The sequence below is a fragment of the Papio anubis genome, chromosome 4 (assembly GCF_008728515.1).
Source record: "Papio anubis isolate 15944 chromosome 4, Panubis1.0, whole genome shotgun sequence".
In the NCBI taxonomy this organism is placed as follows: domain Eukaryota; kingdom Metazoa; phylum Chordata; class Mammalia; order Primates; family Cercopithecidae; genus Papio; species Papio anubis.
The window spans coordinates 67714481-67731662 of NC_044979.1; the positions used below are offsets into that span (position 1 = coordinate 67714481).

A 17182-nucleotide genomic window follows, 5' to 3' on the forward strand; every position below is an offset into this window, starting at 1 on the left:
ACGTCATGAGATACTGAGTAACACTGAAACTATTTCCTGGAGCAGAAGATCCTTTGTAACGTAGAAAGCTGGGTGTCCCCTTTCCACTCTTTAGCTAGCTCATGAACATATCAGATGGCATAGGACCGCATTCCCTCCACCAGCAGGTCAAGCTCTGCAGCAAAAGCACTTCTCTCCATGGAGTAGCAGTGAAGGACCAGAGGATCCTTGTGTTGTGGTCTTGCATTGCTAGTCGACCTTATGAGAGCTAACCCTGTGCATTGTTCATAGTGTGTGGCACTGTGTATCCTGTCCCTTTTCTGAACCACAGCTGCACTGATGAGGTTAACTGAGAAGGTTCTATTGGAAGGTCTGATTTCCTATTTCCCTCTTTCCACTTGGATTCCTGATGTAGTAAGGAACTCTGTGGATGATTCTTGCCACATTATTAAAAAAAAAATGTTACTCTGATGATTAGCCTCTCATTGAAACAAGCAACCATATTTAGAATCCTAGAAAGCTTTGATGATACATTGGAGAATGTAAGAGATGACAAGGTACTCTGATGAGAGGTATTTAAATGTGGAATGTTGCTTGGTCTGAGATAATTTAGTAGAAGGAGGCTTGAAGACCAATTCTTTATAGGTTTGACATGGTTAACAATTGAACTACATTTCTCCTGGGAAAATAAAATACTTGATTGATTTATCCTTTGGAAATGTCTCTCTCATAAAGGCCTTATTTGAAGTTCACTCAAAGCCTTAACTATAATCTCACCTTGTATCTTTGGTGGGCTGTACCTTGAAAGAGCATAGGTTCAGGAGTCTTGAAAATTACAACTTTGAATGACTTAAATATTTTTCTCCTAGCCATTAATGGCCACATTACCAATGGTCTAGTTTTCTGTTATAGCTTACTCTGGACTGTTTGAATATAATGTAGTAAAGTCTCTGCATTTTGTAAGGAGCTCTTCAAGTTGACCTTTGAAACTGTGTATTCCTGATTTACAAGTTGTATATTAGCATCAGTTTATACAGTATATATTTACCTTCTAAAACAGGTTCTCTACTTTCTTCCCTAATTAGAGTCTATTCTTGTTATCAGGTAATATTATGTTGAATTACACGAATGAACAAAGAGTAAGCAAGTTTTTAACAAAATAAGTCCTTTATTGCTACAAAATTCTTTGGAAAATCTACCACAAATATTTGCAGAAAAACAAGTAAAACCAGAAGAAAAGGACCAATAATATCTACTGGCATCCATAAATCTACTGAAAACACAGCACCTTTCACTACAAAATGAAAGCCAGAATTTTGTGATTTAGGATTGGCTTTTACATGCCTTGAAAACTCATGTAGGAGGTTGGCTTATCTTCTTACAGCAGCTTTGAGTAGGAAGAATTAGCAAAAAATGAATCAAAAAGGGCAATGTGATGTGGATGAAAGGGCCGTTAACTTTTTTTGCTAAATTCACCAAGGACTCTATGATGTTCCAAAAGCAATCTTTGCCTCAGCCCTGGCATTTCTCTTCTTGGCTGCCCAGAAGGAGGTTGTGCTTCTCCCTAGGGGAGGAGCCTCTAATATGCCTGCAGTCATCCAGTCCCAAAGCTCTAGGCAGCAATGGACCACCATTCCATGTAAGCATGCATGTATGTATGGTTTATCTATCCATCTATCTTTAGTAACTGAAAGACTTGAAACAAGATTTCCATGCTCATTTTGCGGTAAGCTAAAGACATGGTACTTGAAATTTATTTAGTTTAAAAATGTCAAGTTCATTAAAATATGAAGGCCAGTGGTGAGCAGCAGGTCTACATAATTCTTGAAAACCTCTGTCCTTTTCAGTGTTAATGAGAATATGGGCTTTTAAAACAACAGCAGGTAAACGAGCTTAAATGGCTAGAAACAAAGATTAGAATCTCACGAATGCTTTGTCTGACATTGTGATATTTCTAATTGTTCTATTTATTGTGCTATACATTAGCCAGATTATTTGAGTGGGCTTGTTAGTAACAGGCTCATGCACAAGCACACTCAGTGTATGAAGCTGTTAGCATTGCACAGATCATCCACATGCAGCAGACACTGCAGGAGGTTCTCACACATGGCTTTCCAGCTTTAATTGGAATTTTATATTAAGAGTTCCCTGTGAAGGAAATATTTAGTCTCAATTGGACAGACAACAGAAAACCATACTAATGCAATTTTTATCTTTACTGTCAATTCAACTCAAATTTATCTATTTATTTGTTTATTCCACAATATTGCTATGAAATTAAAAATAATATTTAAGATATAGAATTTAATTTTATATGATGTATATATTCATGTATAAATATGTGGGTGCATATATGTACATATCATCCATTAAAACTTAATATAAGGGAAGTAATGTAACAGTGGAAATGAATGAATTTTTAAATACATGATATTGAGAATATTGGTTCCAGGAAAATTCAAAGTAAAATCTCACATCATACCACATACTCAAATAATTTCCAGATAAATTAGAGAGCTAACTGTAAAATGTTTAAATCATTAAATGCTGGAAAAAATTTAGAAGCAGAAAGTAATGGAAAAAATTTAACAATAAACTGATAGGTTTTACAATGTAAATTTAAGAATTTCTGTAAAATACAAAAATAATAAGTAATATTAAATTATGTATTAAGTTAGAGAAATAGTTTTAATATATATGTAAAGAGTTAATCTTAATATATCAATAGTCTTCATAAGTGAATAAGAAATAAGCAAAGGACTTAAGCAGACTAACTACAAAAGAAGAAATTGAAATGATCAAGAAATGGAAAATTATTTAATTTCATTTATAATAAAAGAAATAATTGAATATTATCACTTTTTTACTCATATTGGTAAATATTTGAAGATATTTGAAGATATGCAAGATATTGAATTTTACTTTCTTCATGTTAACATCTAACATTTATAAGTGCTCAATATTTGCTAGAAACTATTCTAAGCACTTTGCATGTATTCAATTTAATTCTCTTAATAAACCTATGAGACTGGTATCATTATTATTACCTGTTTACAGATAGAAAAAGTGAGGCACTAAGAGATTAAATATTTTCCAGGATTGCAAAGGTAACTAGTGGTGAAACTGGTACCAGAATTTGGACAGTCTCTCTTTTGCTTTTGAGCTCTCAGCCTCTCTACTACCTGCTCCTCAACTCTTAGCAAGAGTGAGGTGAGAGAGACATCACGTGTGCTCATCAAAGCATATTTTGACACACAATGTCTGAAAAACAGTTTACAAACATAGACACGCATACATCACAGTCCCATAGAACTTTAATTACAGAACATGACAAAAACCTAAATATTAAGTATTGAAAATCAGAGCACACAATTTTACATATAACATGATATCTGTATAAAGTTAGTCATGGATAACAGGGTAAAAATTTCTAAGCGATTTTTTAAAGCATACCTTTCTATGTTTTAGAATTTTCCTAGCATGACTAACATAACCTTTTTTGTTCAAAATCTCTGTGAAATTCTATTTAAATGTTAAAATAAAAGGTAGTAATACATGGGCTTCTTAAACATTTAGAGGGATTATAGGCAAAAGACTTACTGGGTGTAAAGGGGGGCTATCTCTTTAATAGTTGTCGTTTGTTTAAATGTCCATTTAGGTAGGTTGAAAATAACAAAAGCCTTAAGCTCATGTCAGTTACATTTGACTCACTAATTCAACAAATACTGAATGTGGACATTCCATATGGACCAAACATTCTTCTAAAAATACTGCAGGGAACAAAAATATACTGAGTTTCTCTTCTTGAGGCATTTTTATTCCAGCATGGAGAGACAATAAACAAATATATGATAAACAAGAATAAAACAGGTGACTCGAAATTGATGGGTGATGCTATTTTCTGTAGGATAGTTGGAAAAAGACATTTACATTAAGTGATATCTATGCAGACAGAAAGAAGTAAGAGAAGAAATCTAAGGAAAAACATTCCTCACAGAGACAAGAGGAATGGATCCCTGGGGTGAGCATATGCTTGATTTGCTGGGAAACAGCAAGGTGGCCATATGGCACAAATGAAGTTGCAAGGGGAATGGAAAGGAGATTGGAGACAAATGCAGTCTATGCAGGGCTCTATAGGTCATTATGAGTACTTTGCTTTGCTCTCTAAAGGAGTGTAGGCTTTGACAAGAGAAGTGATGTGATCTGACTTAATTACAAAAACTCATTCTGGATGTTGGATAGAGAAGAGATTTGGAAGGCAAGGATGGAAGCAAGGCAACCAGTGAGGAGACTATTGCAGTGATTTCACATGTGAGGTAATTGGAATGTGACCTGGGTTCATAGCAAGGGAGAGTGTGATTTGGGATAGATTGTGAAGGTAGACCTAGCAGAATTTGCTGATGGATTGAATGTTGGATATGAGAGAAAAAAGAAGTCAAAAATGACTCTAAGAGGAAAAATGCAAAGTTAACTTCACTTAAATGATATAATACCTCTTCTTGCTCTCCCACATCAGAGTCCTATTCCTCTCCATGGTGTTGGAGGCAGCATGTATGGGGACACACCTCCGCGATTCTCTGATGTCCTGAGTGATTATTTTGACCAATCTGTACATGTCTTAAGGAAAGATATTGTCCTACTATCATTTCTACCTCTAGCAGCTGGTACAGTTCCTTACATGTAGTAGGTACTCAACATAAAATGTTTTGAATGAATATGTTATTTACTTACCTGAGTGATTAATTAAGTGAATAGTTTTTGGGTTTTGTATATAATTCATTATGACAGTTTACTCTCTTTTCCAGAGTAGACTCAAATTACCTAAATTAAATGTATTACTGTGATTAATAAGGTTTCTTTCATTCTATATTGTTTAGTTTTTCAATTTATTTTCTTAAATTACATACACTAACCAACATATACTTATTAAATTGGTCTCTAGATCTTTTGGCAAAAGTCCCAGAATCACAAGCTCAGTCAAAATCAAAATAATAAATCATTTCAGAGAGGCATAGAGCCCGTTCAATGGTGATGGCTAAGTGTTATAAATTCTGAGTGCTGGGGACTTCATAAATATTTCTGGTGACTTTATTTTGAAACCTGAGGTGTCTTTTTACTTAAAAAAAACAACCAGGAGAACTTCCAAATATTTTTTTTTAAATAAGTAGATCCCCCCCAATTCTCTATTCCTCCATTCTTATATCCAGGTCATCAGAACCTCAAACACAGATTTCTGTGACTTTCTTCTGATTGACATCTCATCAGCTGCCAGGCTCCTTTTCCTTCTTCCTAACACCTTACTTACTGATTAGTCTTCCTAACCCTCAGGATTCATTGTCATTCATCCTAGAAAGAATATAAGATAACCCCCTTTAGCCAAAGGACACTGTTCAGTTTCCTCATCCTGTTTGTTGGGTGCCTTCCATTCTGACCAGTGTTTATGGAATGTATCCCTGGGTAAGATATTTTGCTACAAACCTTGTCTCTCTTCTGTGACTACATTGCTCATACTTCTCTGCTCTAGCTAGAGAACTTCTTGCTGTTTCCTTTCCTCTCTGTTATTGCAATTATCTGCATGATTCTCATTTCTTATCTACTGATATCTTCACTTGATGAACAAATTAGAAATTCCTTTTTGCCAATCTGAGAGCTGCATAACCTTTCAGACTGTATTAGAGAATCACCTGCTGCAAACCACCAGTCATCTCAAGCTATCCCCTATGAAGCTCTCTCCTTTGAAGTAATGCTGTATTACGTTCATTTCAAACCTTTTAAAAACAAATTGTAAAGTTCTTAGAATTTTCATATGTGTTTTATATTTCCAAATAAACAGTACATCCTGGGGATAAGTAAGATATATATCTTGTTTTCATTTTATCCCCAATTTTTCAGTTACTATGCATAGTTTAGTATACCAAGACTTGCTAATAAGCACATATTAATTTGATTAGGTTTAAGAAGTATCACAGAAGATGTTAAACATTTTATATCAAATTCCATGTTATGCTTGGGAGCAGGCTTGTGACTTACAAGATTGAGTACTGGCAGCCACTACATATGCATTCACGCTTGTGACCTCAGTGTCTATTTTTATTGAACTTCCTGACACTGATTTAATCTTAGCCTGCAACCTAAATAATTAAGAACCAAACTTTATAAACTATATAGAAGTGAATTTATGAAATACATTGTCCATTCATGACATCTACTGCAATACTTTGCAGAGTCAGTATATCATGGTAATGAGAAAACAGAGACTTTGGAGTCAGTTGAACTTGAAGTAAAATACCAGATTCATATTCTAGAAACAGGCAACATCATTCCTCTAGTGCTCTCGTTTTTTATTACACAGTAGTACAAATAATTATTTTAACTATTTTATAGGGTTGTAATAAGCCATACATACAAGACATGTAAAACAGTGCTTGACACTTAGTGGGTTCTCAATAAGTTTTAGAAATTACTATTGCTACCATATCGTCTTTATTTTTGTTAAGTAACATTAATTCAAATATTATATTTTAATAATATCAATCATATTAAAATAGTTCTCAACCCATAAGTAAGAGAGAAAAAATTGAGGGCTATGGGCCTCCAAAGAAATAGCTATCAAAAAGCTTTCATATTTTCTTACTTTCTAAAATAAAGCCACCTTAGTCTTCAAAAGTATTTGTGAAATAAAGTAGAATAGAAGCCACTAATTCATCTGTCAACAATGGGATATAGAAGTTTATTAAAAATAAACCAAAGAATTATAGAATACAAGTATTACATTTAAGAAAAGATAGAAATTGAGAGTTATTTAAATATAACTAGCCTCACATTTAAAAAAATAAAATCTTGAGGATATCATCTACTGTACCAAAATACTATAATTAATAAGTCAAATGACCATTAATCCTCAAAACTGGTAAAGTTATTTTATGATGAGCACTGTCTAAGAAAATAAACAGAAGAGAATAAATGTTTCTGCCAAATAACGTAAGAATATTTTATTAACTTGGAGAACATACAATATATCCAGTGAAAACTCTGACATTGAGCACACAAATTTATATAACATTCTGCCGAAATACCACTAAAATGATAGAAATGGGATTTTTAAAAAAGGTGTATGGCACATGAACAAAGAGTTGGGAGCAGAGAAGCGGGATGTAAAAAAATCTTGTTAGCTGGAAAACAGATGGACAAGTGCTTCGGCAGACTGAAGAAAGCTGGATTTTAAGCCAGCTCTGGAGAAGACACCTGATTTGCAAAACAAAATTTCCCAAAGGCTCACCAGAGGTTTTGGTGGCACTTGTTACCTCTGATAATAGAGATGAAGGAGGGGCTAAAATCAAAATGATTTGTTGAAACACTCTTTAAGAAACAATTACATACCCAAGCTCCCTTCTCCCATTCCACCTAACTTGGTCACTACTCTTCTCTCATACTAGCAAAAAAGAGTGGTTTTACGTTTCTTAAATGGTAAAACTGAGGTACTGATGATTTCTGCATAATTCAAATGAGATCTCTAGTTTTCTTTCTCTACTCCAGTCTCTAGCACTGGCAGCCAGGCTTATACCTCCCAGGCAGAGACGGCTGACTATTCTATGCAGACTGAACAGACAGAGGGAAGGTGTCCCTGCAAACTGACCAAAATGGGTTACCACACGGAAAATTCCATGGTCAATAAAAAGAAAGACCGCAATATGTTTTCTAGTGCTTCAAAGTTAAATCAACAATAACAACAGCTCTAAGGAAGTAAACTTATGGAGGTAAAAAAAAACTCCCTCAATTACTATTATATACATAACCCATGAATTATGTGTAATTGTACATTATCTAGAAAGTCTGTGAATAACACCCTGATGTTTAAAAGAAAGAATTATTCAAAGATCAGAAAGAGCTCTTGGAAATTTAAAATATGTAATAAAAAACTAAAAACCTCAACAAAAGAATTGCAAGATAAAAATGGAAGAAATCTTCCAGACAGTAAAACAATTTCTAAAATAGAGAAGAGAAATAGAAGAGAAAACAGAGAGAAATTAGAAGGCTATTCCAGGAAGTCCTACATCTAAAAGATAGGAGTTCTAGAAAGAAAGAAAAGTAAATGGAGGAAAAGAAATCATTAAAAAAATTGATTTGAGTAAATGTTCTAGAACAGGGATATGAGATTCCAGAATTTTCTATCAATTTCCTGAGTGGATGAAAATAACTGACCAAGCACATCACCAATATATTTCAGAACATTGAAGAAAATGAGAAGATTCTGAAACAAAAATCAGTGTGATACAAAGTATCTCATGTTAGAATGGCATGGTATGTCTTAGAAACATTATTAGAAGCTAGAATATACTGGAGAATGGTCTCAAAATTCTAAGGAAAATAGTGACTCAGGACACTCCTGAAGGATGTGCTCCATAAAAAAGAAAGTAAAACCAAGAAAGAGAAGGACAAGTGATTCATAAACTTGGGACTCAACCCAAGGGAAAAGGGGAGAAAGTTTTCTGGATGATGGTGAAGGCAAATCTCAAATTAGTTTCCCTCAAAGCAGAGCCTGCAAAAAGGACTTGGGTATGGTTTATGTGGGAGATAATCCCAGCAGGCAGTAATGAAGGAAAGGGTGAGTGAGAAAAAGAAAGAGGAAAAGTCAATATAAGAATACTTTACTGGGGGAAGACATTATTGAAAATGGCAGATATGAGACAGCACTAACTTGTAGTTCTCACTTGGAGTGACACAGCAGGGAGACCCACACTGTGAACTTATTCTCCAATAACTACCGCAGAAACATACCAGGACAGCTGAGAGAATCCTCAGACCCTTTGAAGGAGGTGGATTGCTGCTGCAGGCTCCATGGGACAGCCAAGGAACTGTGAGGCCACCCGCTTTCTCACCTGGGAGGCTTGTAGCCTGGGGTGAGTTCTCAGCTCTGCTCACTGGCTGCCTGGAAATAAACTCAGTGCTGTTGCAGAGACACAGTGAGAGTGAGAGTGGCCTTTTGGACTGCAGGTTGCGTGGGAGCAGAGTGAGGCCTGTGGCTGCCACTTTCTCTCACTTCCCTGGCAATCTGTGTGATGCAGCAGGGATGGCCATAATCCTTCTGGTAACTCCATTGGCCTGGGAACCACATGCTGGACCCCCAAAGCAGCCACAGCCAGCCTCACCCAAGGAGAGTCTGAGCTCAGAAACAACTAACCCTGCCTCCACCCGATGGTCTTTCTCTACCCACTCTGGTAGCTGAAGACAAAGGTCATAATCTCTTAGGAGCACTATGATCCTGCCCACCACCTGAGAAACCTGAATACTTATCCAAAGGCATTGTTGGGCAGATTTGTATCCTCCCTGTATAATCACAGATGATGTGCTCTTGAAAGTGCCACCTCCTAGATGGAGGCCAACCAATACAAAACCAGAGCACTTAACAAAAACACAACCAAGGATCTTCATAGAGTCCACTTCACTCCCTTGTACCTCCAGCAGAGTAGGTGCTGGTATCCATGGCTGAGAGATCTGAAGATGGATCACATCACAGAACTCTTTGTGGACATTCCCCAGTACCAGCCTGGAGCCTGGTAGCTCCGCTGGGTGGCTAGATCAAGAAGAGAAATAACAATCACTGCAGTTTGGCTCTCAGGAAGCCCCATTCCTAGGGGAAAGGGAAGAGCACCATGTCAAGGGAGAACCCCTGTGGGACAAAGAATCTGGGCAGCAGCCTTAAGTCTCAGATCTTCCTTTGACATAGTCTACTCAAATGAGAAGAAACCAGAAAAACAATTCTGGTAATATGACAAAACGATGCTCTTTAAAGACCCCAGAAGATCACAGTAGCTCACCAACAATGAATCCAACCAAGAAGAAATTTCTGAATTTCTAGAAAAAGAATTCAGAAGGTTGATTATTAAGCCAATTAAGAAGGCACCAGAGAGAGGTGAAGTCCAACTTAAAGAAATCAAAAACATGATACAGGATGTGAATGGAAAAATCTCTAGTGAAATAGATAGCATAAATTAAAAAAAAAATAACAACTTTTGGAAATCAAGGACACACTTAGAGAAATTAAAAATGCCCTGGAAAGTCTCAGCAATAGAATCAAACAAGTAGAAGAAATCACTTCAGAGCTTGAAGATAAGGCTTTTGAATTAACCCAATCCATCAAAGACAAAGAGAAAAGAACTTTAAAAACATGAACAAAGACTCCAAGAAGTTTGTGATTATGTTAAATGATCAAACCTAAGAATAATTGGTGTTCCTGAGGAAGAAGAGAAATCTAAAAGTTTGGAAAATATACTTGAGGGAGTAATCAAGGAAACTTCTTTGGCTTTGCTAGAGATCTAGACATTCAAACACGAGAAGCTCAAAGAACACCTAGGAAATACATTGCAAAAAGATGATTGCCTAGGCACATAGTCATCAGGTTATCTAAAGTCAAGAGGAAGGAAAGAATCTTAAGAGCTGTGAGGCAGAAGCATCAGGCAAGCTATAAAGGAAAACCTATCTGATTAACAGCAGATTTATCAGCAGAAACGCTACAAGCTAGAGGGATTGGGGTCTGATCTTCAGCCTTCTTCAAACAATTATCAGTCAAGAATGTTTATCCAGCGAAACTAAGTTTCATAAATGAAGGAAAGATACAGTCTTTTTATGACAAACAAATGCTGAATTTGCCACTACCAAGCCAGCACTATAAGAACCGCTAAAAGGAGCTCTAAATCTTGAAACAAATCCTCAAAATACACCAAAATAGAATCTCTTTAAAGCATATATTTTATAGGACCTATAAAGCAAAAATACAATGGGAAAAAAGGTATTCAGGCAACAAATAGCACAATGAACAGAATAGTACTTCACATATCAATATTGACATTGAATGTAAATGGACTAAATGCTCCACTGGAAAGATAAAGAATGACAGAATGATTAAGAACTCATCAACCAAGTATCCGCTGTCTTCAAAAGACTCACCTGACACATAAGGACTCACATAAACTTAAGGTAAAGGGGTGGAAAAAGGTATCCCATGCAAATGGGCAGCCAAAGTGAGCAGGAGAAGCTATTCTTATATCAGAAAAAACAAACTTTAAAGCAACAGCAGTTTAAAAAGTCAAAGAGGAACATTATATAATGATAAACAGACTAGTCTAACAGGAAAATGTCATCATCCTAATTATATATGCATCTAACACTGGAGTTCCCAAATTTATACAACAATTACTACTAGACCTAAGAAATAAGATAGATGCCAACACAATAATAGTGGGGAACTTCAATACTCTGCAGACAGCACTAGACAGTCATCAAGACAGAAAGGCAACAAAGAAACAAGACAGAAAGTCAACAAAGAAACAAACTATATGCTAGAATAAATGGACTTAACAGATATTTACAGAACATTCTACTCAACAACTGCAGAATATACATTCTATTCATCAGCATATGGAACATTCTCCAAGATAGACCATATGATAGACCACAAAACAAGTCTCAACAAATTTAAGAATATCGAAATTATATCAAGTACTCTCTCAGACTAGAGTGGAATAAAGTTGGAAATCAACTCCGAAAGGAACCATCAAAATCATATAAATACATGGAAATTAAATAATCTGCTTCTGAATGATTGTTGGGTCAACAATGAAATCAAGATGGAAATTAAAAACTTCTTTGAATTGAACAATGATGGTGACACAACTTATCAAAACTTCTGGGATACAGCAAAAGCAGTGTCAAGAGGAAAGTTCACAGCCTTAAATACATCAAAAAGTCTGAAAGAGCACAAACAGACAATCTCAAGTCACACCTGAAGGAACTAGAGAAATAAGAACAAACCAAATCCAAACCCAGCAGAAGAGAAGAAATAACCAAGATCAGAGCAGAACTAAATGAAGTTGAAACAAAAAAATTCAAAAGATAAATGAAACGATAAGCTTGTTCTTTGAAAATATAAAATTGTTAGCCCATTAGCAAGATTAACCAAGAAGACAGAAGATTCAAATAAGCTCAATTACAAATGAAATGCGAGATATTACAACCCATACCACAGAATTACAAAAGATAATTCAAGGCTACTATGAACACCTTTATGCACATAACCTAGAAAACCAAGAGGGGGTGGATAAGTTTCTGGAAATATACAACCTTCCTAGATTGAAGCAGCAGGAAACAAACTCCAAACAGACCAATAACAAGCAGCAAGATTGAGATGGTAATTAGGAAGTTACCAACAACAAAAAATTCAGGACCAGAAGGATTCACAGCTGACATCTATCAGACATTCAAAAATAATTGGTACCAATGCTATTGATACTATTCCAAAAGATAGAGAAAGAGGGAATTCTCCCTAAATCATTCTATGAAGCCAGTATCACCCTAATAGCAAAACCAGGAAAGGACATAACAAAAAAAGCCAACAACAACAACAACAAAATGAAACAACTACACACCAATATCCCTGATGAACATAGATGCAAAAATCCTCAATAAAATACTAACTGACCGAATCCAACAGCATATCAAAAAGATAATCCACCAAGATCAAGTGGGTTTCATACCAGGGATGCAGGGATGGTTTAACATTAGCAAGTCAATAAATGTGATACACCATATAAACAGCATTAAAAACAAAAATCACATAATCATCTCAATAGACACAGAAAAAAGCCTTTGACAAAATCCTCATCCCTTTGTGATTAAAACCCTCAGCAAAATCAGCATAGAAGGCATATAACTTAAGGTAATAAAAGCCATCCATGACAATCCCACAGCCAACATTATACTGAATGCGGAAAAGTTGAAAGCATTTCCCCTGAAAACTGGAACAAGGCAAGAATGCCCACTTTCACCACTTCTATTCAACATAGTATTGGAAGTCCTAGCCAGAGCAATCAGACAAGAGAAAGAAATGAAGGCCATTCAAATTGGTAATGAGGAAGTCAAAGTGTTGCCATTTGCTGATGACATGACTGTATACCTAGAAAACCCTAAAGACTCAACCAAAAAGCTCCTAGAGCTGGTAAATTAATTCAGCAAAGTTTCAGGATACAAAATTAATGTATACAAATCAGTAGCTCTGCTATAAGCCAACAGCGACCAAGCTGAGAATCAAATCAAGAACCCAACCCTTTTTACAATAGCTGCAAAAAATGAAAATAAAAATAAAATACTTAGAAATATACTTAACCAAGGAGGTGAAAGACATCTCCAAAATAAAATACAAAACACTGCTGAAAGAAATCATAAATGACACAAACAAATGGAAACACATCCTATGCTCATGGATGGGTAGAATCAATATTGTGAAAATTATCATACTGCCAAAAGCAATCTACGAATTCAATGCAATTCCCATCAAAATACCAACATCATTCTTCACAGAACTAGAAGAAAACGATCCTAAAATTTATATGGAACCAAAAAAGAGCCTACATTGCCAAAGCAAGACTAAGCAAAATTAAAAAAAAAAAAAAAAAAAAATAACAACTAAAAATATGGAGGCTTTACATCACCTGACTTCAAACTATACTATAAAGCGTAGTCGCCAAAACAGCATGGTACTGGTATAAAAATAGGCATATAAACCAATGGAACAGAATCCAGAATCCAGAAATAAAGCCAAATATAGTCAACTGATCTTTGACAAAACATACAAAGACATAAACTGGGGAAAAGACAACCTATTCAACAAATGGTTCTGGGATAATTGGCAAGTCACATGTAGAAGAATGAAACTGGATCTTCATCTCTCATCCTATATGAAAACCAACTTAAGGTGGATCAAAGACTTAAGTCTAAGTCCAGAAACCATAAAAATTCTAGAAGATAACATTGGTAAAAACCTTTTAGACATTAGCTTAGGCAAAGACTTCACGATCAAGAACCCAAAAGCAAATGCAACAAATACCTTAAGATAAATAGATAGGACTTAATTAAACTGAAATGCTTTTGCACAGCAAAAGAAATAATTAGCAGAGTAAACAGACATTCCTCAGAGTGGGAGAAAATCTTTGCAATCTATGCATCCAACAAAGGACTAATACTCAGAATCTACAAGGAACTCAAACAAATCAGGAAGAACAAAACAAACAATCTCATCAAAAAGTGGGCTGAGGACGCGAGTAGACCATCCTCAAAAAAAGATATACAAGTGGCCAAAAAACATGAAAAAATGCTCAACATCACTAATTATTAGGGAAATGCAAATCAAAACTACAATGCAATACCCCCTCATTCCTGTGAGAATGGCCATAATTTAAAAATAATAAAAAAAAAAAATAGATGTTGGCATGGATGTGATGAAAAGGGAATACTTTTTTTTTTTTTTTCTTTGAGACAGAGTCTCGCTCTGTTGCTAGGCTGGAGTGCAGTGGTGTGATCTCAGCTCACTGCAACCTCCTCCTCCCTGGTTCAAGCGATTCTCCTTCCTCAGCCTCCTGAGTAGCTGGGACTACAGGCATGCACCACCACACCGAGCTATTTTTTGTATTTTTTGTAGAGATAGGGTTTCACCATGTTGGCCAGGATGGTCTCGGTGCCCTGACCTCGTGATCCACCCGCCTTGGCCTCCCAAAGTGCTGGGATTACAGGTGTGAAAAGGGAACACTTTTACACTAATGGTGGGAATATACCACCATAGAAAACAGTGTGGAGATTCTTTAAAGAGCTAAAAGTAGTTCAACCATTTGATCCAGCAATCCCACTCCTGAATATCTACCCAGAGGAAAATAAGTCATTATATGAAAAAAAAAAAAAAAAACCCGCTCATGCATGTTTATAGCAACACAATTTGCAATTGCAAAAATATGGAACCAGCCCAAATGCTCATCAATCGACAAGTGGGTAAAGAAAATGTGGTACATACATATACATATTTACCATGGAATACTGCTCAGCCATAAAAAGGAACAAAATAACGTCATTCACATCAACCTGGATGGAATTGGAGACCATTACTCCAAGTGAAGTAACTCAGGAATGGAAAACCAAACATTTTATGTTGTCACTCATAAGTGAGAAGTATGCTATGAGGACACAAAGGCATAAAAATGATACAATGGACTTTGGGAACTCGGGGGAAAGAGTGGGTAGGGGTTGTGGGTTAAAAGACTAGACATTGGGCACAGTGTATACTGCTCGGTGATGGGTGCACCAAAATCTCAGAAATTATCACTAAATAACTTATTCAGGTAACCAAACACCACCTGTTCCCCAAAAACCTATTGAAATAAATAAAAAAAAAAATGAAAAAGAATACATCTACTGGTCTCACATTGTAAGCTACTGTGGTTCAATTACAGAGGACCTCTGTGAGAAGCATCTGTAATGACCCCAAGAATTGTTACCTTGTAAGAGAGGAGGCTGAAATATTAATCCAGTGGTCACCTTCCCCATTGTTCAACATTAATACTGAATTGTTAGCTCTTCCTTACTTCTGGGCCTCATTCTGGAGTAGTTGAGGCAGAGAGTAGAAAGCCCTACCAAGAGAACTTGAGGTGGGATGATGGCGTTAGTCTGAGATCTCGGGGCACATTCTACCCCAGCGACAGCTGAAATCAGAGATGTGAGAGAATATGAGGTGAGACAGCAAGGGTGGCTGCTATAGGCCCATAGATTCAGGCCCACCAAGCTGCCATCTGTGACAGAAGCAAGTCATAATTCTTCAAAAGAGTACTTCAGATTGAAATGGATGAACTATCTTGACTTTTTAACATAGTGAGTGAAGTTACACACAACTGAGGGGAAAATGTGGGCATGAATTAGTGATAAGTAAATAGAATACGAAGTAATAAGGAAAAAAGAAAATTATTAATTCTGAGGAAAAAATTTGTTAAGCAATAATAAAAAATTGTCATAGTTTCTTATATGCCTCATTAGTGAATATCATTTACAAGGAAATAATGATATAAATTTTGAATACTGAGCTAAAAAATTATGATGCACTGAGTATGCAATTAGGGGTGGAGGGTGAAAGAGTGAGGTGTCAATAGATAATGACTAAAAAATTTAAAGTTAAGAAGTGACAAAATAAATTTATCATTTAGAAATGTTGAATACATCAGGAATATTTTCATGTTTCTGCATGGTCAAGGCTTTCTGAACAATGGAAATTGACATGCGATAAAGATAATGGCTTTTTTTCCCCTGCCCTCTCCATTTGCTCTTTACACCCTAACCACTTGTCTGCTTCATTGTGAAGCCATCTGCTCCCACTCAAAGGGTAACAGGGTAACAAAACCTTTCTTGTCTCCTCCAGCGCCTAATGCTTACATTTGAGAGTAGAGATCTTTTCCTGAACCTGCCAGAAAGGCATGCTTTTGTGCTCTCTCTCTTTCTGGAGAAGAGGAGGAATGAACATGACAGCTCCTATATAATAGCCCATTTTCATAATTTCAGGGGTCCTCTACTGTAATACAGATCTCCTGGATGTGCAAGTGACATTTTCCATCTTCTTTTCAACTAGTGTGTGAATAATGGGGTGTGAAGAAAGCAAGCAAGATATTCTGTAAGTAAATAATAGGTTTGCCTCTGATGCAGAAAACTAATGTTTACTGTTACAATAAATACATATAGATATATAAAAGGTTATCAGAATTATATACTGAAGTATCACCTAAAATGATTGAATTTGGTTGTTTCAAGATTGAGAAACAGAGATGAAGTAATTCAGAAAATGGTTTCTTATGATAAGCCTTACATCTATTTGACTCTGGAGACTATGTACCTGTGTAACTTTGATAAAAATAAACATTAATTTAAATGTTTAAATGACTACCAATAAACTCCATTATCACAAAAGAAAAGTAGCTCTTTAGCATTATCTAGCTGACCTTGCAATTTGCAGTAGTGTAATATTTCTGTATTACAGTTTGATTTTACTTTTACTGCATTGTTTGCTATACTCTTACTAAAAAGGTATTAGCCTACATTATGCACTTGTTGCTTCACAAATGAATTCAAGAGCTATATGGTTAAAGGAGCTGGGCTCACACTGTAATTATTTAAGTTTGGCCACAAATGGCCTTCAAAGAATGCCTTGGGATTTTTTCATTTTCTCTAGGTCAATACCTTTCCTCTCTAGGACCTTTTGCTATAAATGTAATTGCAGTTTATCAAGGCAGTTAGTCATACACAAAAGATTTCTGAGATACCAGTATGAGAAGGTCTGCACAGTATTTTTCTAGCTGCTATCAGTCATATAACTTGGTGACATAAAGATTTTATCCTT

At 35.8% G+C, this 17182-nt stretch overlaps 1 long non-coding RNA gene across 1 annotated transcript in view; it reads left to right on the plus strand.

The window, feature by feature from the left end:
* Nucleotides 1-2922: 2922 nt before the first annotated feature.
* The window catches only part of LOC116274505, a 35240-nt gene continuing 20980 nt past the window's right edge, over nt 2923-17182 (plus strand). The window contains exons 1-2 of the long non-coding RNA XR_004183198.1: nt 2923-4295; nt 16351-16459. This is a non-coding gene — a long non-coding RNA (uncharacterized LOC116274505). The remainder of the gene's footprint in view (nt 4296-16350; nt 16460-17182) is intronic.